Genomic DNA, 25,106 nt, shown 5'->3' with positions numbered 1-25,106 from the left:
GACAACCGACTGCTTACACGCCGCCACTAACAGCGCTAACGGGTTGCCAAAGAAAGAATTGTAAACTACGCCAGTAACTGCCCGTCCTCTAACTCGCCGCAGTAATAGGTCACTATTGCGCAAATTACGCATCGGGTGTGCAGATGTCACACACCGCCTTCACAAGGCAAGGACGTGCGCCGAACCCTTGCTTGTGGACACTCCAGGGAAACGCTTGAGCACTTTCTATTACAATGTCCAACTTTCCGCAGATGTCCTTGTGTGCTGCTGAGTAAGCTTCAACAACTTAATCTTTCACGAAGTGAGCTTAATATCTGCTTTCCCAAATGCCGAACGCCAACCGGATATAAGGCTCAGAAAGATGTACTAGAATTCTTGTCATCTGCGGGACTAGACACTCGTCTATAACGCTGCTACTCTGCGTGTGACTGTGTGTGACTGCAATGTGTTCTTTATTTGATCTCTTCCTTCTCTTTATTTTTTTCTTCTCCTCTGCAAGCTGGTTGTCGTGGTGTCCCCTAAAGCAGGAAATTGCTAGCCCAGTTATTTTTTTCTCTTTGTAATGCTTATATATGTTTACATGAATATTCTTAATGACAATCACAAAAACGGCTAGACATGCAAAACTATCACTTCTATCGACCTACAAAAAAGCTAGATAGACTTCATGGACAGAAAGTGGCTGAACTTGTAGAAGACTGCACCACATTAAAAGACGCAGTTCTTACCGAAATACGTTTCACTAATAGCGGTAGCAAAGTATTAGGCAACTGCATCAAGTAAGGTTCCTAGTTTTATTCGTAGCGCAAATCGCAATAATTATTAAATATATAAATAAATCGCAATATATATAAATCCACCACCCGGAGTAGAGGAGTAGATGATGCTTCCCCCCCCCCCCTACTCTTGGTGCACGTTCAGCTTCATTCCAGCCGTAGCACGCGTTCGATCACGTGTTGGCACGCGGCAGGATGGCATGGATCAAGCCACCATGCTTCCCAGCTCAATCTCCCACTTTTTCCCTCGCACTCGCAGAAAACGGAGCCCGAGGTGCGATCTTCCGCACATAAAGTTTATACGGTATCTCACGGTGACGTCTACGACGACGGTGAAAATTATCGGCGTGCGTCCATATATTTTTATCATCATCACAATCAGCTTGTTTTTATATACACTGCAGGATGAAGGCCTCTCCCTGCGGTCTCCCATTACCCCTATCCTGCACCAACTGATTCCAACTTGCGCCTGCAAATTTACAAATTTCATCACCCCACCTGGTCTTCTTCGTCCTCAACTGCGCTTCCTTTCTCTTGGCAGCGTTTTTGTAAGCATAACTGTCCACCTGTTATCTAGCCTACGCATTAAATGACCTGCCCAGCTTCATTTTTTTCTCTTAATGTCAATTAGAATATTGGCTATCCCCGTTTGCTTTATGATCCACACCGCTCTCTTCCTGCCTCTCGAAGTTACGCCTAACATTCTTCGTTCCATCGCTCCTTGCGTGGTCCTTAACCTGTTCTAGAGCTTCTTTCTCAGTCTCCAAGTTTCTGCCCCATTCGTTAACAACGTTAGAATGCTTTGATTGTACACCTTCTTTTGATCATAAGGATTAGCTTCCAGTCGGGATCTGGCAATGTCTTCCGTATGCGCTCCAACCCAATTTTATTCTTATGTAAATTTCTTTCTCATGATTAGGGCCCCTATGAGTAATTGACCTAGGTAAATGCATACCTTCACAAACTCTAGAGGCTGACTGGCCATCCTGAACTATTTTTCCCTTGCCCGACTACGGAGAATCATCTTTATCTTCAATATATTTTATATTGGAGTAACTGTTTGCAGTTTCGACCGCAACTGCGACAGCAATAGCAAGATTTAAGGTTGCGCTCGAATTCCTCGGACGCTGTTCTAACTAGACGGGGGCGCGACATGTTGGCGTCACGCAGCATGTAAGACAATTACTGCTCGGCAGAAGGAACAACGCCCTGGCAGCTACTAGGCAGCTTACAAAGCTGGCGTGGTGAAGGGCGTCGCTAGTGGCGTTGGAGACGTCGCACCCCGATAGCGGAGAAGACGACACCGACGGGAAAGAGTCGTCGTTAGTCATCGCCGAGTGAAATATTAGATTACTTTAGCATGGTGTAGACTGCCCTTTCCACTTAGACCAGTACATACACAAGACGGCTCTGCAGGAAGGCTAGTGTGCCTATAGTATGCATGCGCGTCGCGCTCATGCCAGCACTGTCCAATGGAGTTCCGGAATAGGCACCCACCGGACCCTCTCCAGCAATGACTACAGCACAACATATATTTTTTTTATATAAATGGTTTATCCCTTCAGCAGCGGAAGGAGGAAGGCTATCCTGGCTGCGCCACCGCGCTGATAAAAGGGAGCGTGGGCAGGGCATCCACTTGGCTTCGTAATTTTTGCAGCCAAACGCAATCTCCGTGTTAGGAGATCCTCTATCTTTTCGCACGCGAGCAGCGCATGTGCCGTCGATTACCGGACAGCGCGGTGATGATGGCGGTGGCAAACGCGGCGCGAATATTACTCGAACGTCAGTATTATTGCTATCAAAATGAAACTTGTTTCTTTTTTTTTTTTGACAGGCGGACCTTTATGTCCTAGTGACTCGATCGGGCTCACGTCTACTGTTAACCCGCTGCTGTAAAGCCATAGCACTCAGCTGATGACGGTGCTCGATAACTAAGGCTGGCCAAATTGCGCCATGTTGACGGGTAATGTTGACTACAACCAGGCTGCTACAACCAGGGCAGCCTGGTTGTAGCAGCCTGGTGGGTAGCAGCCTTGCGAGCCAATCAGAAGTGACAAGATGGTGAACCTGATGACATGGCAGAACTTTAAAATGTCCAGAATAGCACCGCCGGTTGGCTTGCACGTAGTCAACAAAAGTACTACATGAAGTTTCAAACTGTGTGTATAAAACACCACTAGGATTATCGCACGACGCCCAAACGTGTATATTAAAACGTTTTGGACATATTGCCAAAGCCAGCGTGATAGCATCGTTCACTTTAAATACAAGAGACGTGTGCCCCCGCGGCGTCAGTGGCAAGAGAACCAGAAAGTGAGTGGCTAAGCCCGTGGAAAACAAACACCGACGCTCGCTCAGCCACAACTGGCGTCACGCGCTTTTATCCCGAGCCGCTGGGCCTCGTTTAATCCAGATCGCCTACTCCTGTCCTCAAGATTGAGCACATACTCTCCCAAGGAACTCCTTTAATCTTGGCTTTAATCCGCACCTTCACGTCAAGCGCAGCTGTGTCAACGCGCGGTGTTTGACGGGGCGCCTAAACCACGCTCTCTCAACTAGGCATCCTAGCGCCGCTCTCAATGCGTGCCTAGGCCTCTTGCCGGACCGCGGGGTTCGTCGCCATGTCTGGGGCGGCTTCTTTTCGGCCGAGCCGATAGAGGCCAGATCAATCGAACCATGGCTCGAGCGAAATGGGGGGGTACGCTGGGACTAGCCCTTCCGAGATTTATGGAAGCCGCTTCTCGGAGGTGCAATACAACAGTACACCGACATGGTCTCCGGTATTGGGAAGTTCCTCCTGACTCGTTTCGGTCCAGTGTACGCGGCAGATGGTAAGCGAAAACCGGCTGGCCCGAATCGTACGATGAGGAATAGAGCAACGAGAAGAAGAGCGTTCTGCCGCCTGCCAGGCGTCAGAAAATTTTCACTGCCGCTGAAATGCCGCACTCAAAACAAGCGCGAAGGCCTGTAAGACTACAGCGAATTAATGACCACTTTAAAGCAAATGAATTTTTCTTTCGTCTAAACTTCTTCACAAAGGCAAATAATAGTTTATTTAGCTCTTGTGTTCAGTAATTATAAATAAATAAATAAATAAATAAATAAATAAATAAATAAATAAATAAATAAATAAATAAATAAATCGCTTGTTCACTTGAAGCGCCAAGGAAAGAACCTAATGTTGTTCCTGAGTGCAGGCGCATGGTAAAACATAAATACAGGAAAAGAACATGAAATAGAAATGGACAATTATGAAATGGAACAGTTCATAATGAATGAAAGCCGAGGTGAATTCACCGCATCCAGACGGAGAAAAAGACAAGCTATGTGTGAGTTATTAAAAGCAAGTTATTCAATCCCGCCTTTGGAATATGTGCCTAGAAAAAAACATTAGATTTTAATCTAATGAAAATATAATGTACAGCTTAAAAGAAAAAGATACAAACCCAAAAGAAAAATATGCATGTACAGAGAAGCCATTTGCGCATGATACTGGCACGCTACAAAGGACACCGAAAGTTTCTAAAACAAGCTCTTATCTATCGACAAAGATAAGGTGTCGAAAATTAACAGAATATTAGTCAGCAAGCACAATTTAAAAAAAGCTGTACACCTAAACGTACAGGGGTAAAGGGAATAAAGGTGAAGGATTAATGTAAAATACAAGTAAATGCCATGAACCAAAAACCATCAACGTACGATAAAAGAAAAAAAAAAAGCGCCGCTGAAACATCACACATATCGCTAGGCAAGCTGAAAATGTACAAAATCACCCGAAGAAACCACATATGCAGTATACCGAGAAAGACTAACACACGACAGTACGAAGCTGTGAAGATAACGACGAAGGCGACTGATGAAAAATATCAAGATAAGCGAAATATATATTATAGAGATTATGGATCCTATGCACCACAGAATGTTTCTTCTGCAACAACAACAACAACAACAACAACAACAACTACAACAACAATACTTCTCTTGCCCCGAAGGAAATAGGTGTACCAACATCGGGTTTGACTGGTGGCTCTCACGATGTTAAGAGCTATTACTCGACTGACCCACTTTTTCTGCGTTCACATCTACCACGTGCAACAGCAGTGGTGCTCCTTTGGGGGTTGGGGATATTAGAGGCCACAGAGTGCGTGATAAACTAATCCAGGGAACACGTCGCAGTGGGGACAGAAGACATGGCCCTCGTAAACATATACACAACGACATGGAGGAGCGGGAACTAGGCTTTCATCTTTTCCGGGACGTCTTAAGCACGTACACTGGAGGAAGCCTCTGCATCTTCAAGACACCCTATGCGTCCCACGCATCGGCAGTAGTCGTAACAAGGAATTCGTTTATTGAGTTTGCTCGTAGCTGAAAGTTTGTTTCGTTGGGTGTTTTATCTGTGTGCACTTTACGCAACCGTTGTGTGAATGGGCTGCGCATGAAAATAGGTACAGAGCGGGAATATGTTTTTTTTTTTCTGAGAACAAGGAAGACAACACGGCTGCGCCCATTTTAGCAGCCCTTCGCTTTAAAAACATTATTTGCCCGCCTTTGAAATTTTCCTTGACAACATAACTATCTTGTGGTAATTTATTGCATGGAAGCAAGGAACTGAACCTTTTTTTCTGAACTCATGCACGGGCAAAATATCTAACTGCAAACAATACTTACCAAAGTTGCACACAAACAAAATTATGCACGTTAGCGGCACCAAACAGCCTTTCTATTTTTCCATGATGCTTTCCATTCTTTATAGCCGTCCTACCGCTCAATCCGCGTCGAACAGCGGTGCCTCATGCATTCCACGTGGCGAGTTTGCTTAGTGAAAATGATTCATTGAAGTTTTTCCCCGAGGGAAAGTCACCTTCCCCATTCTGTAGGAGGAACATTCCCATGTTCTATGCGGTCGTCTAGCAAGCGTATCTTTTCCCTTCGGCAACTGCAAGGACTTCACTGGCTTCAAATTTGTCGCTATAGGTAATGCCCGAGCTTTTGCGAAGTCTGCGTCCATCGCATGCGCAGCTACCTGCGTTACGTGCTACCTTCAGCGCATAACGAAACTTCGGCGGCCTTTCAGACTGCGGGTAACGGGATTTCCGCCTCGGCGCCGCACGGCAAAGCGACTCGCTCCTGCCCCGCCCCAGCGCACCGCTGCCCACCGGTTCGATAGTAAAGGACTCAACCAGCAGCCTTTCCAATACACTCACTGCTCCGCGCGCGCGCTGGGCGCGTTTCCGCCAATCTCGTTTCCAGCGGGAGTGCAGGAAGATATTTCACTTCGCTTGGCCACCGCCGCCGCTATTACGGTGGAAGGATTAGCGCTCCCTACACGCATTTACACAAGTTTAGTGCTGGGTGAGCACGTCAGGTGGGATGGCAAGGAAATGGAGAAAGTGAGGCCGGTCTGCAATCGAAAGGCGGCAGCGCAAGAGCCGCGGTGAACGAGAAAACTAGCAGCGAGACGGGTACGCGCTCTTCGCCTGTGCTGGCGTGTGCGGAGTCCCACCTGCCTGCCGCGTGCGCGTTCTTGCTACAATAGAACGAAAGTCTGTGCGTGCGCACACCTTCTCCCGCCGTCGCCAATCAGCGCCCATTTGCATTTGCCGCGGCCGTTCCCAGGATTCGCGGTACTCTTCGTTGTGGTCGCTGCAGTAAAACGTTTGCGCACCCCCTCTATTCCCGCTTCACTGCACCTCCAAAATTGTTTGCGTGCCCCTGCCTAAAATTTCTCTCCCCCCCCCTCGCCTTTCCTCAGCTTGTCCATTCTCCTCAGTGCCGCCAGCCCAACGCCGGGTGAATATTTGCAGCCATGGAAAGTGAATACAGATTTGACAAAGAACAAAGAGAGGGAGAGAATAAGTCTGTCAGCGCTAAACTGGCAGTACTTACGCGAAACATGCACCGGAAGTTATTTCTATTGCTCCCGACCTTTCATGCACCGGGTATTCTAACCTTCGCTCTTTTAATGTGGTTGAACTTGAGAGATTAGGCACATTTGTTAAGTGTCCGATGAAAAGAACGTAATGCTAGGGCCGCGTAATGTACAACTATTCTTTTGTGACTTTTGGGCAATATATCCTGAAGTCAAACATATGTAACCACTGGCGCAAGCACCGGGTGATGACTCGCCTCGCTGTTTGAACCGCCCAATCAAACCCTCTCCTCGTTTATAGAAAGTCGCTTTTGCTTGGTTAGAAAGTCAATAGCATTGCCTGCTTTGACGGGATTTTCTCATGAAATTTGTTTCTTTGTTTGTTTGTTTGTTTGTTTGTTCATACTGCAGCCTCAACGAGGCTATCGCATGAGTGGGATGTACGACTAACATACAAACAGTTATAAACAAGCTTGGGAGAAAGGCTGTACTTAAAGGAATCGTAGTTGGCGAAAAAGGTTCAAATACTTAGGGCCTGGTGACTTCTCCTAGGCGAAGGTTTGGACAAAGTCAAACAGTTATCTAGAGAAAAGAAAGACGGGGAGAATTAACGTGCAAAGGAATTTTAGGCATTAAAGAAGGCGACGAGCTGAAAGAGTAGTGAGACCAAGCAGGGAAAAAACAATTATACGGCGAAAAGTCATTGTCATATCTCCTGCAAACAAAAGACACTTGTTCTTTTTTCTGCACCGATTCTGAATTCCCATGTTATAGTTTCTTTATGGATTCCATGCAACGCAGAAATATTCGAGTATGGGACGAATGAAGGTTTTATATGTTAGAAGTTTAGTTTCTTGAGGGGCACGACATAGCGTGCGATGAAGGTAACCTAGTCCTTTTAGGGCCTTGTTACAGGTGACACCAATGTGTTCTGACCGTGACAAACTGTGTGTTAGTAGAACACCTAAAAATTTGAATTCGAGCACTCAATTTAAAGTAATATTATTAAAAGCACAGGCAAAGAAGCAAGGGCATGAACATCGTGTAAAGGACATGGAGATATCTTGCAAAAGTTGATAGCTATTTGCTATGCTTTGGGCCAGTTACAGAAGTCAGGGAAAGATTTGCTAAAAACAACATGATCAGTTAGAGATTTATTTGTAAGATAAAAAACGAGATCATCTCCGAAAAGGCGTATTTTAAGGCAGGTGTGTAAGGTAAGATAGTAAGCAGGAATAGAAGAGTACCCAGTATTCAATCTTAAAAAAATTATTTATAGGGTTTTACGTGTGAAAACCACGATATGATTATGATGTATGCCGTAGCGGCGGACTCCGGTAATTTTGAACCGCCTGGGGTTGTTTAACATGCACCAAAATCTAAGTGCGCGGATGTTTTCCCATCTGCCCACATCGAATTGCAGCCGCCGTGACCGGGAATCCAACCCACGACCTCGTACTTAGCAGCCTAACACCACAGCCACTAAGCAACCACGGCAGGTAGTACTGAACCTTGCGGAACCCCTGATGAAACAGGCATCAAGGGTGAGTTAGTTGACTTGGAACGTACATATTGAGAACGCTTGGAAAAAAAGTTAGATATGCAACTAACCAGGCATGAAATTTTTAGTATAGCGAACAACTTGTGCATAAGTTTCGGGTGTGAGACCGTGTCGAAAACCTTTGCGAAGTCTATAAAAATAGCATCAACCTGGTGAATGATGTCTAAAGAGCTGGTGATGTCATGAACGAATTCTGGCAGTTGTGTTATAGTTCTGAAGCCACGCCTAAAACCATTATGGAAAATGATAAAATTCTTTTTGCTTTCAAGAAATTCCTTGATACGTTTAAAGGTAATGTTTTCGATAATTTACGTGAATGTGCTGCTAAAGAGATGGTCCTACAGCTAGATAATAATTGAACGTTACCTGGCCTAAATACGAGGAGAATTGAAGCAAATTTCTACGAGGAAGGGAAGGTGGCGGTTGAAAGTGATTTTCTAAAGATAATTGTTAGCTATCTGCTACACCAAAGGATATCGAACGAGGAGAGCAGTCGGGATACCGTCACGACCACATTATCTCTTCGTGTCTAAGTTTGGCATAAGATTAAGTACAGCCTCAGTGAACAGTGACACATCGTCGATTGGAGGAAATGGTTCAGAATCAAAAGCAGGATTGTCAACTGTAAATACGGAGTGGGAGTAGGCGTTAAACTAAGAAGCTATTGTCTATGTATCAGAAACTGCAACAATGTTTGTTGTCAGCGTGTCCCAAGATGACCAAGGTAATATGATAACTTTCCAAAATTTACTGGTATTAGTCGTCATTAACTTAGACAAGGTTACGTTGTCAGAAAATTCTTTTGCAGTATCTATTTTATAACAAGGCTCCTTTTTAAAGCTAAGAAAGTGCATGAGTTTTGCTGAGTGATTAGATTGCTTTCATCGACGCAATATGGCCGCTTGGCGTGATAAACACAAAAGATCTGTAGTCATCCAAATTAAATTATGGGGTTTTACGTGCCAAAACCACTTTCTAATTATGAGGCACGCCGTAGTAGAGGACTCCGGAAAGTTCGACCACTTGGGGTTCCTTAACGTGCACCTAAATCTAAGTACAGGGGTGTTTTCGCATTTCGCCCCCACCGAAATGCGGAAGCCGTGGCCGGGATTCGATCTCGCGACCTCGTGCTCAGCAGCCTAACGCCATAGCCACTGAGCAACCACAGCGGGTATCTGTAGTCATCCAAAGAATTTCAGTGGTTGTTTTCTTTTTTTTTTAATGAAAAGGTTGATGCAGCTACTGACAACATTTTCGAACAAATTTGTCTAGGTGTTAGTATCGCTAGCGGTACATATTTGCTCAAACTCCTGAAAAGGATCGCATCGGGCGTCTGTTATTGCCAAATCGTCAGCGCGGTTAAAATCAGGAAATGTGCAGAAGCTATAATGGGATTGAAGAACCACGCCTGGAAACTAAACTGAAATTAACACAGCCTTGTGGTCACATGTTCCCTCAATAACGTCGCATTCGTAACCGATATTAATAATAGACGTAGTAACAAGAAGAAGATCAAAGACCGAAGTTTGCCGAGTGAAATCCTGTACGATATGGCACAGGCCACAGGACCATTAAATGTGGACCAACTCCCGCCCGATAGCTACTTCGTATTCGCGCACTTTCATAAATGACGAATCTACGCCAGGAACATTACAGTCGCCCATGCAGACAAAGTTGCGTAAAGTATTATAAGTATACAAAAAGCCACTTAGGTTGTGTAAATGCTCGACATTAGAACCAGGCAGACGGTAAACGACCCCTATAATCAAATATATGTTTTCTAGTTGGACTTACATTTACAACACAAATACTCAGTATCAGGCTGGCAAGATGCGAGGAGCGCGCGTAAGTGGAGATGGTTTCGGTGGGTCTAAGCTAACGCAGTGAAAGTAGATAACCGGATGCGGAAGGCCGTGAAAGCGTTTCCAATTGGTCCGCTTCCCCTTGCTTAGCTTGTGGTGGCTGGTCCAAAATCGCTGTGGCATACAAGCGGAAAAACAAAACTACCACTGAAACGATCCTAAACAAAGAAGACTTGGCAGGGTGATGTATATGAGCTGAAAAAGTTGAACAACGTTATACTGCCACCGAAAAATGTTTATTATACGCAGTGGAATCAATGCTATTCAATCTATTCCGAAAACAATTGTCAGTTTTGTTCAGCATGTTATTGCATCTTTAGGGCGTTCACGTTCCTTTGGCGTGGTCAGTTTTGACGGCTTTTTATGTCGTGTCGCAGACAGGTAAAGTGGGCGCATCCCTAAGAACTTTGAACAAGCGCGTAGGGCTCATGGCGAAACATGCTCAGAATAGTAAAAAAAATAAACTTGCTTTCCTTGCTTGACGTAATCATGCATATGCGGCGTCTACACGTGGTATCAAACGGAGAGTTTCGCGGTTTTCGTGACGCCACGCGACAGAGAACCGAAGTAGGGATGGCCCCAAAATGTTTTACCTATCGTAGAATTGGAATGGAAACGATTGGATTAGCTTGGTGCTATAGCAACCCTTCTTTATGATCCGCAGCGGCGGATTATTCCAGAATCGTTCCTTTTAGTCATTCCAGACATTTCTTACAGCGCTTTCGCACGACGGACGATTGCGCGAATGTACTTTGGCGTCAGGTCAAGTCAGCAGAGCGCCCGCCTGCACAGAAGAGCACTGGTACAATGATAAATAAAGTCAAAGTACAAGGCAGAAGTGAACATTTTAGGAAAATACTTCTGATATTTTCAACTAAAATATCCAGAATCTTAGGTTATATATATTCCATCCCTGCACCTTTCCAGCACAGTTTCGCGCCAGAAAGCCGCTATTTACAGGGTAAATAATATCACCGTCATGGGAAGCCGCTCGGCTGAAGCAATTTGCTTCCGAGAAATTAAGCGCTGCCATTATTAGTATGCTGCGAATAGGCTGTGTGCCACATCCGTTGTTCACATGCCCGGCGCTTTACAACTTGGCGACGACTGCTTCGTCGGCTGCATGGCTGAATCGCCGATAAAGGAGAAATAAGTGCTGAAATTCCTGGTTAAATCACTTCTGTGGATACTTTAGCTTTGCGTCACTTGACATTCATCTCGAAGCCCCACCAGGGTGGCGGGCATTCTGTATATGCGCTCGAGAATAACTGACTCGCGTGAAAATAACGCTGTTGAGTGCTGTGTCGTTACATTCGTCGCGTCTACTCCAACTAGTTTAGCCAAACAACACGAACTGAAAGGCATATTTCCAAACGGCTCGCTCTTGAACGCGGCCCCGAAGCTAGAGCTGCGAGTCGGAGGGGACGCGCCCACTTAGAAGCTCATAATAAGGACGTATACCATGGTGCGCTTTCGAAGCCTTCATTCAAGTCTCATGGCACAGGCTTCTGGAGCTTGCTACTAACACCTTTAAACTTGGTCAGCCTGCAGCGTGTATACAATGCACCTGTGTTCCACTTGGGCTTTACCAAGAAGATCCGTGTGCCAGACTGAGAAGTGAGATTTATAAAGAAAGGATACAAAAAGAAGAAAGATCTCGTCAGGCTCCTCAACAGTCTCACTTTTTCATCACGGGTTATTTTTGTCAATCTTCGGGCATCAGTTTTCTTTGTATAGGATAAGAAACAACTAATACACAGAGCTGTGAGAAGAAAGCGAAAGTGATTTTGTGCACCAACATCACAGTCTTCGTTTCTATGAGCTCTACATGAGGGGTTCTAATGAGAACTCGAGCTGACCAAGCCCGACTCGACCGCATTTACATGCATCTTTAGAAGTGGGTTGGGCGTTCAGCCTACCTCTTGCAAGCGAGTTGACAGAACTCGCCTCGACAATCGCTTGGCGTACCAGCTAGTGTTTACATGAGCTCGACGACCTGTCTTCAACCCAACAAGCTGACTCGACCCGTCTTTCTCGGGTTCATGTAAACGTAGATACAGTCAGATCCACAAGTGCTGCATAAATATTTTTATTTATGCAGTGCCGCTCGCCGAAGATCGCGACAGGCACGGGCAACAAGACAGCAAGCACATTCGAGCCTGCAGACATGAAGATGCCACCGTCTCCTTCCTACTAATTGAGAAGCTTGCTTCTCCTAACTACTGTTGTGCACTGCGATGAAGCGTCTAGTGCAACCCAAGCGCGGGCATCTCAGCCACTGCCATAAGGGCAGCAGCGAGACACTATCGATCTGGGTGGATGCCCCCTCGACCGTCAGAAATACGACCATGCCGTGGTCAGGGCCAAGCAATCCCATCTCTGGACGGCAAGGTAGACGAAAAACGCAGGCGACATAGTAAGACTTCTGTCATTCACCGCATGCTTTTGTTACTTTTGTTGAAGAAATTGAGAGAGGGAAACAAACGAAAGGCAGGGAGTTTAATTAAAAACTTCCGGAGCGAGCGGGCGTGCTATGTGTGCTCAGCTGTGATTGTGTGACCTATTGGCGAGGGAACAGCCAGGCCGCTTCGCCCACAATCACGAAACCCGGCGAGGTTCGTAAAGATAAGCTTCGGTTTTAAAAAAAGGTGGTGAGAAAAGAAACGCGCGGTCGCAGCACCGTGCTCGTATCAAGAAGCCCTTGTTCCTTTCCATCGGTTAGGCGTTTGGACGCTTAATCTGTGGCTCCGCCACACCCCCGTTGAGACGGCCGAGTCTTTCTCTAAGCAAGACCTCGCTAGCACGTATGCCCGGTAGCGCGGCAAAAGCGTCAGGCCGAGGCCATACAGATCTGACAGAGCCAGGCACGACGTTCGTGAGGGGCAAAGCTTTGGGCGAGGCCAGCCGCGCTGCTCCCGGAACCATTCCCGCTACCGCCGCCTCTAGACACCAAATTCCTGCCTGCCAGAATTCCGCCCCTCCGGTGGAACAGGAGGTGGGAGAAATGCAGGGGAGGCAGAACGTGATCTGCATTCTGGCTCCCTGATTCTTGCTTTCCCTGCCATTTCCCAAAGAATTATTTTTATTTACTTCTTATTTTCTTGCTATTCAACGCCGCTTAGATGGTCTCACTCGGTGCAATTCTCTTTCTCTCACTTGTCCTATTCTGGAAGGGACCATCCCCTTCTTTGTGGGCGCAGCCCTCTCTCCCTAGGTGGGGTTCTTCATCTGCTTTCGTTTACCGGTAGGAGGGAAAATGGGGAGTAGTAGTGGGCGCGGTTGGTGATCGATACCCACGGCTGACTCTAGTTATCTATACCTACGCCTGCGGAAGTGCGCGTGCACCTCAACCAAAGGCAGACCACGTGTGGTCACCCAACCTCTCGCATAGTGCGGAACAGGGATCAGGCATGCGTGGACAGACACGCACTGTATTTGTTTGTCACAGATTTTGCAGCAGCACCAGAGATATTGTAAACCGAGACCGTAGAAGCCCGCCGAGAGGAAGTGTGGATTAAACATGATTTGCACGAGAGTAAATGAACTAGTCCAAAATTATGGACATAGAACGACTTTGAAAAAGTCTTGGAAGAGTTGGCACAAAGCGCAAGCAGCACTGCAGCAAACTGCAAGAGACACGGGATATAGGACAAGATTTGCACAACACTGGACAGCTTTCGCGGGTCTTGTATGTTGTCGTAGTTGATGAATCCGGATTAAATTTCGGAGTTTTGGTTTGACCTTTTCTCTTGCTGTCTTTTTTTCTTGCGGTCGTCGCCTGCACTTCACTGTGGACTGTACAATACAATTCTATTTTGACAACAAACTCTTAGTTGTCAAGGCGATTGACGTCAGGACAAACAAGCTCCTGGCAAAAAAAGAAGAAAAGGAAAGAGAAAGATAAAAAAGGTAGAAACAGAAAACAAGACGATATCATGTCGGATAAAATGCCCCTTCTAAGCGCAACGCTTCATTTCAATAGCGGTACCAATTCACCAAGAGGTGCATCGACGCTCTGTGTTGCACGCCGTGTGCACCACACTCAGCTACACCACGGCGGAACGTGTACTACGACATCTTTAATTATCGATCGCTTGGGGCCCAATTCCGTACCGTGAAAGTCAGACAAGGGTTCTCACCGGCTTGTGTCGGCGGCACAAGCACGAGAGGGCGCGGCGCATTAAAATTAATCGACATGCGCCTAATCAACGAACACTGCGATCTGCACAATAATAAGTTTTGTCATTGTTTGCCCTTGGAGAATTCTTGGTCACGACGGCTGCGGCAGGGTCAATAATTCAATGACGGATGCGCGACCTGTACCCATGCACACAAGCATGCACAGTACGAGTGTAGTGCTTCTGATGCGTGAGAAAGAGACGGAAACTCGCGGGCAACGCTTCGGAGAAATAGGTTAGCTGTGCTTGTCGTGCGACGGCCGAAAGGGCATGCATGAGCCTCGAAATGACCTGGGATAGATAGTATAGCTTGCTTACCAGCGCTGTATTCTTTTCTTCTCAATCGTATTATTCCGCCTGCTACTTCAAGCCTGCTTTCATCTTGTCCTCTCGTACGCCTTCCGAGAGGTTCCTTTCTGACGAAAGTATTCGCAGTATCAATTTTTCATAACCGGTGTTAGTCGACGTGTTTAGGTGCCGCATGCACTGTCGCAAGGCGCGATGAACATGCGTACATGGCTGCACTTGTGAACGTAGTGAAATTATACAGAGTGTTTGTTTCTGTTCAAGCCACGTATCGTCAACACTGTAACGAAGCTTGGTCAGCATCTACGCACCAATAGGATTAGATATTAGACAGTGCTACCGGCAGGTGTTACGACAAGACAGTGGTGATACATGCAAATGAAGAACCATCCTTATCGGGCGCATCTACAAATTCCTTGTGGGCGCATTTCACTCCGACTCTTTCACGCCCAGACCAATGACGCTTCTACGTCCCCCTAGAAAGAATAGCGCTTCAAGACGGGACACAGGGGAAGAAGTAAACACACACTGCGCTGTGTGTGTTTGTGTGTATGTGTGCTTCTTTCCTTGTGTCCTTTCTTTTTTTTCCTTGTGTCATTTCTACGTCCTGCGCCAGGTAAGTGTAGTGGAGTATATAACACCTAAACGGCGCCAGAGCTAAAGCTCTACCAATGGACCATGTTACCAGTGAGTAGCGCACCGACACACACGCACCTTGTGTATCAGCCGCTGTACAAGCATTTGTAATAAATTAAATGACGTCAGCGCTACCAAGATATTTACAGCAGCCACTCTGCGCTTATTAAAACGTACAGGATCTGCAACCCACCATTTTGTCATGACTTGCGGCTTGAATCAACTCGGCGTCTTCGGAATCTGCATGGTGCTTCTGCTGCCCCTCACAAATTGAGCCATTCATTCGGGGCTCCAGAAATATTTACAGAGCCCACGCATACCGCTTCCCACGTCTTCAAATTGATCTCTCGTCTTGATATAAGTAACATACAGACTGCGAACCTCTTGGACACGGCACTGTGGAGAGTTACGACTGTGAAAGCTGCTGCGCAGCGAGCCTCGTCTAATAATTGATTAGAGACAGTCACTCACTAGAACGCGCGGGCGCTCAGCGTCCATAGGCCCCTTCACTCCCTATATGGAATGGGGATCGTTCGCTTGGCTGATCTTATGCTGCGGTCTTCTGACCGTCTCACTTTGCCACTCATCCTCTCCCCACTCAGAAACATGCTGTACCATCTCCGAGCTATATTAGTGCGCAAACTTACGCGCGTCGTGCTCAATTCTACAGCACCAGTGCCGATGCCCAGCTAAACGAAAGAAACTGTGGGCACTGTAGCAGTGTGCAGTTTGGGTCGCGTGCTTTTGAGCCCCCTGCCATAACAACCATTCTTATTTGTAGTTATTGTGCGCGTACGCTGCTCCTGCGCAAATTTATGCGCACCAAAATGACACAGAGCGATAAGGCTGCCGTGTGCATTTTGCTCTGGCGAGCCCGCGCACTGAAATTTTCTCGTTGAAAGTGTTGCGAGCGACTTTCGCGGTGAAGCGAAAGTGTCTTCGTCTAAATATCACGTCTTCTGGAGAAAAGGTTTCCTTGGGTTTCTTTGTCACCAGGCGCCTCCGTCATTCGAGTGCAGAATGGAACGCGTGCTCCATTCTTTCTCGAGGCGCTCCGAGGGCTTCGCGCCGTTCTTGCGGCCTGCATGTGCTTCCCCGCCATCACCGCTAGCTGTAGGTGCCCAGCCGTAGCAGGCACACAGGTAGGCAGGTGCCAATTCATGCGGGGGCGGCTAAATTCCCGGCTTGTTCCTGCTCGTACTGTACGAAAAGCGTCAAGGCGCGTCTTATATGCTGGGCCACCTCGAATTAAACCTTTGCGCGCGCCTAGCTTCACGGGGCGCGTCGCCTACACACATGCCGCCGGACACGCGCTGTTATGTGCGTGCGTGCGTGCCACTCCGCCGCCGAACTCCCGGAAACTGGCCCACGGGTGGCCTATTCTGCTCTCACGTTGCCGCCGCCATGTGATGCACCGCGCCGCACCCGCCCCAATCCTCCTCTTTCGTGCCCTCTGCCCTCTCTGAGTCGCTTTATCATATTCACGTCGCGTTTAGCTAAAGGTTCAGCCCGCCTGCTGGTGCCACGCTGGACGGGGGTCCGGCGGACGATGCTGTGCCGTATACGAAAGTCATCGCCTTCACTTAGCGAAACAGAGCAGGATAGAAAGAAAGACAAACAGAATAAGGAGGCTAAGAGGCTGATTCGGCGTTCTTAGTGTAAAAAGAGCAGATCAAATGCCGGGAAGAACGCTAACACGCTATCCGCCTGCAACATTACGAATCCTGTTCCGTCTCAGAGAGGGAATATAGAAGGCAGCTTCGCAGCGATCTTCGTCTATTTTTAGAGCCATCTGTGCATGCTTGGAGGTGATTCGGGTAAGTCGTGTTCAAATGTACTAGTGACTTGGCTTCTGCAGCCGTCTGGCTGTGTGGACTGTGCAGATTCGTCAACAGTTGCTGCTGCTCTGCGAAAACTAAAGACATTGCCTCCACAGAATGGACACACAGGCCGCGTTGCAACAACTCTGCCGGGACATACCGCCATCAAGTTCCCACGCAAATCACTGGCCCTCGCAAAAAGAACTCGGCAACAAAGGCTTCACAGTAAAGTTTCAGTGGATTCCCTCCCACATTGGCATTATTAGCAACGAAAAAGCTGGTGCTCTTGCATACGCAGCGCTCCATCATTCTCCCAAAGTCAAGGGCCGAGAGAGTAACCAAGCTAAAGAATCTTACACTCGAAATTGCGTTGGGTTCCACTACATATTCCATGCGTAACCAAGAGATTTCGTCAAGAGGAAGCCTCACTTCTATATCGAACACGGACAGGATCTGCTAGTACACAATCATGGTTATTTAAGACGGGGCGCATCAATTCTCCGAGCTGTATGACATGCGACGAGACAGGAGCCATTGCACACTTTTTGTGGTCATGCCCAAAATTCTCAGCTGAAAGGGATGCTCTCCTGAAAAATCTGCAACAAAAGGAGCTTCAGCATACGTGCTTGCAACAGCTTGTGTTCCTCGAAGGACCAATTACAGCCCGCCAAGAAACTTCATGCCTCTTTATTGCATTCTTAAGAGAGACTGGTCTGATGGACATGTGTTTAACACCACAGTGATTTTAGAAGAGGCGCTCGGGCGGGGCAGTTGTCGGCCTTGACTGCCAGGCTAAGCTCGCCTTTTGCTACAAGTCACCGCCACCACCATGTTCGATCATAATCATCGCCACACCATTAAAACTCATATGGCGCTTCTAATTTCAGCACATGAGTATATAGCTATACGCTTATTTAGAGGATGGATTCTCATTGAGAAACATTTATAAAAGCGATGACGAAAGCTTGCCCAGTCAGGAGAAACTGAACTTCCGTCAAAACATCTTTCGATTGCGCTCAGTTCTTTTCTTAAAAAGTATAACGTACGCATTCCAGTCACGAACTTATGAGCCGATATGCTTTCTAGTGCATACTGAATGCGCCTGCTTATAGAGACGTAATAATCCAGCAGTATCTTTTTTCTAGTTAATGCCAAAGAAACTGCGTTATAGTTTCAGTAACAATCAAGGCGTTGATAACAAGGCCGCTTTCGACAACGACAGGCCTGTCCCTGTATTTTGCCAAAATTCACCACGTTTAGCCGTACGGCGTTCTTCATCTGTCCATCGCGACTTTGAACATTATCGTAGGCAATAATTTACAATGGCCGGGTGGCGGTTACAAACTGCCACCCGGCCTGCTTGAAATAGTTAGATCTTACTCTGTTTCACATTCTCGCCCTTTATTAAAACTTATAATTCTATTTCATACAGATATTTATGCCTGTAACGACCCCCGGCTTCATCTCTTCCCTGCATTTTGTTTTTCCACCAACGCTAATCTGGACCACTGGCCAGTTAACGCTATCATCAGATTCGAATCGAAAGATTTCTAGAAAGTGGGCGTTCCCTACAGTTCTCGCTTGGTAAATACCTTGGTATTCCATCACAATGTGCTAAGTCATCTCTGAACTTTTGTTGCAGCTGACACATTCGTCTTCCTGCGGCAAATATTTGCGTCGGTGTGCTAGTGTCCTTGTATGCTGATGGTCAACACGTGCCATAAATAGCCAAGCACGGCTCCTGTCCAGACTTTTTCGCTTGCAGTATTTGTAAATCATAAGCGAATTTTTTTCATCTTTCACGTCCAATTAGCCGTCTCTGTTTCTCTCACTTTCTTTCTGATGACTCCGGGTAGTTTATTTCCACTTTGAATTGCCATGCATTGGTCCTCAACTTTCTTGGCTTCTTCCTTCGTACCGTGTCGATCATATTGAAGTACAGATATTTGTACACTTTAGCAACCCATTTCCTTTTTCGCAACCATGTTCCTGAGTATTTCTCAAAAGCCATTTTTGATTTCAGCTGGTCTGACTCCAAATTCTCACTCATCAACGCGCTCATGCTGAAAGCCGGCTCTGGCAACCAGAAGCCGCAGCCGGACTCGTAAAAGTTTTAGCCCAAAGGGAAATAGACCGACGCCCCAGGGCGTTCTCTTAAGACAAGACGCACGCCAGCTGCTGTCCAGCTTGGTGACGGACATCCCAGACGGCAAGGAATGTAAAAATGAAATCGCGTGGACGCGTGAGGCGAGCGGTGGTAGCCAGTCACGACCCCGGTCAATGCTTCGGATGACGCGCACGCATGCGCGTACGCACACACGTACGCACGCGACGTGTGCCGCTATGTTTTTCTAGGTGCGATGCGAGACAAGACGCGGGTCATCAGCGGCAGTTTGACCGCTGCCGGGCCGTATTTGCAGAACTCGTTATCCCGGGGTGCCTTCTGCCACGTCTTCTTCCTCCCGGGGCCCGTATAGGGACAAAGTGCGCTTACAGTTTTTTGGCCATACAAGCAGGCTGCACACCGGCCAACGTCGAGACGGCAAAGAATGGGCGTCATGCAGTGTTTTCCCACGTGCACAGACCGAGGCGCTTGTAGATATTTATATCCCATCGTCGTTACGCAACCGAACGAGTCAGCGTACCAACCTGCTTCTTATTTGGACGTGCTTTTCATATTTCGCACTCGGCACAAGGAAGCAGTTTAGGAAGAAAATGTTGAAGTCGTAAACCTTCTTCTCGTTCTCTTCCTTTTCGCAGAATACGCTGCAGCGATGCCAGGAATAAAAGCAGCAACGAGTAAACTGACAAGCCCTGGGTTTCAGGTTATGATGCCACGAAAGGAAAAGAATCCGCGCAGGTCGTAATTTCGCAAACTTTAATGCGACAGCTGTCGAGAACGGAGAACAAGCGACACTTTGCGGCAGGCTCCATTTGCGGCACGCTACCCTGGCTGTCAGCGTTTGTTAACACCGCTATTGTTGCGCTTCTCCCATATGATTGGTGCGGAGGATAAGTTTGGCTAGCTGCCGTGACCTGCACTTAGACTGTCCTTCAGTTGGAAACCGGTTCTTTCTGTATGCCGTCTGGGCGAGGGACATTGAGACATTGCAGATGCTCAATATTATTGCACTCATGGTTTTGTGGGTGTGTACTGACAACGGAAGAAAAAAAGGTAACCGACGATTACGATTCTGGCTAATGCGAAATCTGAGCGCGGCTCTATACGTGTTTTCATTTTGCGTTGTACTCGCTGGAGAGGCGTATAGCCACCACCCCGATGCAATGAAGTGCGAACGCGCCGTCAGGCATATTGTTGTAGAAATTTTTTTCTACCTCGCACCTGAACCAGCATGTCGCGATTAAAGACCGACAAGCCTCGCTCTTCTTGCGGCGGTCAACCCCATTTTTTGAGACGTCTCGTCGCCAGGGGACGGTCGTGAGACGAAGAGGAGGCCGGGGTCCTTCCTGCGGATGCAAACGACAGACCAAGCCCCAGCCGTTCATTCTTCGCTGGTGTGACATAACGCACCGCCCAAAAGGACTACACGCGTACCTTCACCCGAATGCTTCCTTCCCCGCCGTGCGAACCTACTACAAACATAAAATGGGCGTGGCTCCCAGTCGCTGCAGAGGGAGCTCCCGCTGATCTAATGTTATGTTTTCTTCTGATCTGCACACCAGGGTGTTCTTTTCGGTGTCTCATACGGTTTGTTTTTAGTATCCTCTTCGCTCACCCCACCCCCCTCCGCTCTTTCTCGGGAAGTTCTTTTCTACCCGTACCCGATGTTTTCGCCTCACTCGAAATTTAGTCATCGCGTGGCCTGACGTTCGCTTTCCGATGGCCTGTTGACTGATTCGAGGCGTACCCCGCACGTATGTACATGACATAATTTCTCTCGCGTGCGTTTCCTGGAAGGGTGAAATGGCGGTGACTTCAGATGTAAAACGTGTCACCTGTCTTCTAGACAATATGGCACATATAGACACAAATGTTGCTGTACTTCTGCTTCTGTCACCGGTAGATCGTGGATAACGCCAACATGTTATTGCAAGCGCGCGTGTGTGTGTGTATGTATGTGTGCGTGCATGCATACGTGCGATTCTCGCTCTAAAGCCAGTCATTCTAAGCAGTTGTGAAAGCTTTTTGTTATACCAATTTAATAAAGTTCTCTGTTTCTTTAAGATACGACAATGGGGTAGCGGGCTCTTCAGTAATCAGAAAATTCATACATTCGCACTTAATAAACTACAAGACAGCCCTAGAATCTCTGCCGCTGCACCAGACTCGGTACACATGTCGCGCGGTCCCATACGACGTGCGGTTTGTCGGAAGGGTGGATATTTAAACTGTTGGAGCAAGTTCGAAACTTGATCGATGCAGTAGTCTGGTCGAATAAGTTCGACCACAGTCGGAATCCTGTCTCCTGACAGAATAAACGACGCTGTGTGTCATAGAGTGAAGGGGAACAATATATGAAGCGAAAAAAAAATGCGGTGCTAGATATATACGTGAGGAAGAATAAAGTATACACAGCTGCACGTCTTCATTCGCGCTGAAACAAATGGCATCGGCTGGTGTGTGCTGCTGGCGTGTGTTGCTCCAAAATAAAACGTGTAGCTGGACACATCACAATCAAAGAATCAAACCAACGAGAAGGATGACAGGATTAGCAGAAGTGTCGTGCCGCTTCCAATCGGAGAAGGCGACCAATCAAAGAGCAGCAATGATAGGAGTGATTCATGCCGTCCCTCCTCTCTAACCCTTCTCGCACACGCGGAAAGAACTGCACTTTTTGAGGGTTTTCTCACTTTTTGCGAAGTGAGAAGTAGTCGGGTACGTTTGTATTCGCGGTGGTGGAGCTCTTTACAAGCGGAATCTCGTTAGATATGCACGCGCTTTTCGGTTGGGCCCGTAAATCTCGCGCCAAGCATCCCGCCTGCGGGGGTGCTGGGATTTAGTCCTCGGTGGCTCGGCGTAAGTTATTGTCAGCCCTGCTGGCATGCCTACGTCGGTATTGCTAAAACGATGCAGCGAAGTGTGAAGCCTACTCTGCGTGCTGAGTGATCAGCAGCGCCAGAGAGAAGGAAACAGTGCAAAGTTTTCACAACTCCCGTGTTGCTCATCTAGCAGTCATCAACCTATGTTCACTGCAAAACAAAGGCATCCTCAATATTCTGCAGTTTACCATGTCATGGGTCAACCAATCTCCCTCATTACCTGCAAAGGTTGAGATGTATTTTCACATTGTCAAAATTTTAATAATCTAATTCATCTCCACAGTTGCTTAACCGGACGATGTAACCTGCATACTCTATGTTTCTAACTGAACTCCAACTTTCATTGCACTGATTGGAATGAATTTTAAACATGCATAGAACAAAAACGAAGAGGTTACATGTTGTTGAGAAGAAATTCCTGTTTTTTAACTCTATAGGAGTACAGAAGGCGGTCAGTGACTCCAGTGGATAGGAGAATTTCTTCCTAACCGCACACAGTTTGTTCACACTAATGATACTCAGTCTCCTGAGGCAAGCGTGCGTTCAGGCATACCTCATGGTTCTGTTCTAGGCTTACTACTTTTTAAAGTTATAATAATGTTTTAACTGCTGATGTAAATTTGTTTATTTATTTATTTGCTGACCATTGCGTCATCTACCGGAAAGTTAGTAATGATGCTGACGGCGAATCCGTTCAAATTGAGCTTATAATGTTACACATTGGTGTGAATCTGGAAAATGGAACTTGAAAACAGTAAGTTTACCGTGTCCGGACGTCTTTCCCTAACTACTCTTATTCTTTAATCACAATCCCTTTCGAATCTGTTCGGTCTTAAGAGTATCTTGGTGTAAGTATTGGTAAGTCTTTGTCATGGGCCGATACATTCTATACGTAAATCCAAATAAAATCTCGTGGTCCGTTATCTAAAATGAAAATTTCCCCTTGCAGCATCGTCATTAAAGAAGCAGTTATATATTACTTACGTCCATCCTGTGCTTGAAAATGCTTCATCTGTATAGGACCCCGGCTAGGTAACACTTAGCAAGATCGAAGCAGATAAAATAGCTCGGCATGGTCCATACTGTCGCACTATCAACGAATATGCAGTGTAGATACCATAAAAAAACATTCTTATCGTCCCTTCGTATGTCACGCATCGAAAATTATCTCGTCATTGCCTATTCCAAAAGATTTATTGCGTTTTTCTATTGTCTGTAAAGTGTTTCTTCTGGTATTGGTAAGTATTGTTTCTGTGTCCCTCCCCTTTACAATGCTCTTAAGCCTTCAGAAAAAACAAATAAACAAAGAAACAAATAAACAAACGAATTTATATATAGAGAAATACTTTCGTGGCAAAGACGCACGTCTTTTCGACTTATACCTGCGTATGCAACATTTGCGCCACTGATGCCGGTTTCACTCCTTCTCTGCGCCTGCTCGGAACACGCGCGATCACTACAGCTAGTAATTGTCACGCCACTCTATTTTCGCACTCATATGCATGCAGTTCTCAAGAAGAGTCGTGGTACGCTGACGCACGCATTTCTTCGAGACATCCCTAACACATCGCTTGCTGAACCACTTTTGACCATTTCAAGGAACACGGTATGCTTCACCTACGTGAATTCCAGTTTGACCGACATGACCGCTATGGTCTCGACAATGCTGCATTCCTTTTTTTTTTGGCGAGAAAGAGCACAGTCCACGCCTACGTCCTTCCAACTGACCTTCGCCAACCGACACGTGCCGGGTCACGTCAACGCTGGCGGCGGGGTCGCCGTCGGTGCATACCCTGCACCATTTGCATGATCCCCTGTCGGGGTGCAGGGCCGGGAATAGTAAATCGCCGCGGAGAGACAGACGACCTGTCGGGCGCTGTTTACAAGGTCCTGAACGATGTCTTTTTTTGGCTGCCTGCTTTCCCACCGCGACACCCTCCCGGGCATCTCCTGCTGGCCCTCCGACACTTCCTTCAGTCCCACCGCCACTCACGTCACCTCTTTCCTCTTCGTCCAACCTCTCTGGTGTCTTTACGCGCTCCTTCAACCGCGCGGCAGATGAGACACAGCGTGGTATGTGGGGTGGCATGCCGCATAATGCGCCTGGTTAGTTGAGGTATAGTGTCGTGCAGAGAATACGACTACGCCTTCTCAATCATGAGGCAAGCATGCAGTACGCCCGAATTATCGCTTGTTTACTTCAGTACGTTTTTCATCCATGGTATTTGCGCTCACCTTCTTGTTCTTAACAAGAATGAAAGAAAGAACGGCGCAGGTATCCGCGATTCGTCCCGATCTAAACGCATTTACTGTGACAGCATCTACCTCTCAAAGCGGACACCGCCATCTTCTTAAGAACAGGCTGTTCGCGACGATGCCCGCAATGGTGTCCGCGTCCGCATTCCTGCCTCCGGTCGCCTCCGAAATACATGCACGGTCGATATCACGCTAACAGTCTGTGTGGGGACCAAGATTGCCGACAAATTAGCACGCGCCCAAGCTGCACAACAGCGTTGTGGCTGGTTCGTTTGCCTATATCAGTTGCACGAGCGCCAAGTACAAGGGTTCGAAGCCGAGTGGCGGTGGTCGCAAAGTTTTGTTTTATTAGGATAACATTCATACGGACACTCGCGGTGCGCTGGCGTATTCACAACAGCCACCGCCGTTGTCGTGCTGTCTCGGTACCGACGGCAGATGTGTGGCCCGCGCGTGGAAGGTTGGAAAGCTTCCGGAAACGGCAGAGGCGCGCACTGTCTTTGGCTCAAGAAACGACGAAGTGAGTAGGTGCACCTTATGTTGTGCTCAATGTATAGTTGTATATGGCTCCCTCTAGGGAGCGGACCCGTGTACAGTAACTCTAGCTCAACGGACACTGTAGGGCACCAGGGCAGCGCTTTGTCTCCCGCTTCTGGCATGCGCCTTGTGCGCACTAACACAGACATTGCTTCTGTGCAGCTGTGTGCATACCAAGGAGGTTTCGGTGCATACCCACTGACGTGCTTGGAACGCGAACACTGTAGCATGCTAGACCATAGAACATACAGTGGTCTGAGAGATACGGATTAAGAACTTCAAGCTACAAACACTGACGGCT

General features: G+C 47.3%; 1 protein-coding gene across 1 annotated transcript in view; it reads left to right on the top strand.

The window, feature by feature from the left end:
* The window catches only part of LOC142583147 (roundabout homolog 1-like), a 79,788-nt gene that overhangs the window by 20,200 nt on the left and 34,482 nt on the right, over positions 1–25,106 (top strand). The gene's annotated exons all lie outside the window — the stretch shown is intronic.

This window comes from Dermacentor variabilis, chromosome 5 (genome assembly GCF_050947875.1).
Source record: "Dermacentor variabilis isolate Ectoservices chromosome 5, ASM5094787v1, whole genome shotgun sequence".
Lineage (NCBI taxonomy): Eukaryota > Metazoa > Arthropoda > Arachnida > Ixodida > Ixodidae > Dermacentor > Dermacentor variabilis.
The sequence above is the reverse complement of the archived record's forward strand: the minus strand, read 5'-3'. Positions and strand labels throughout refer to the sequence as shown.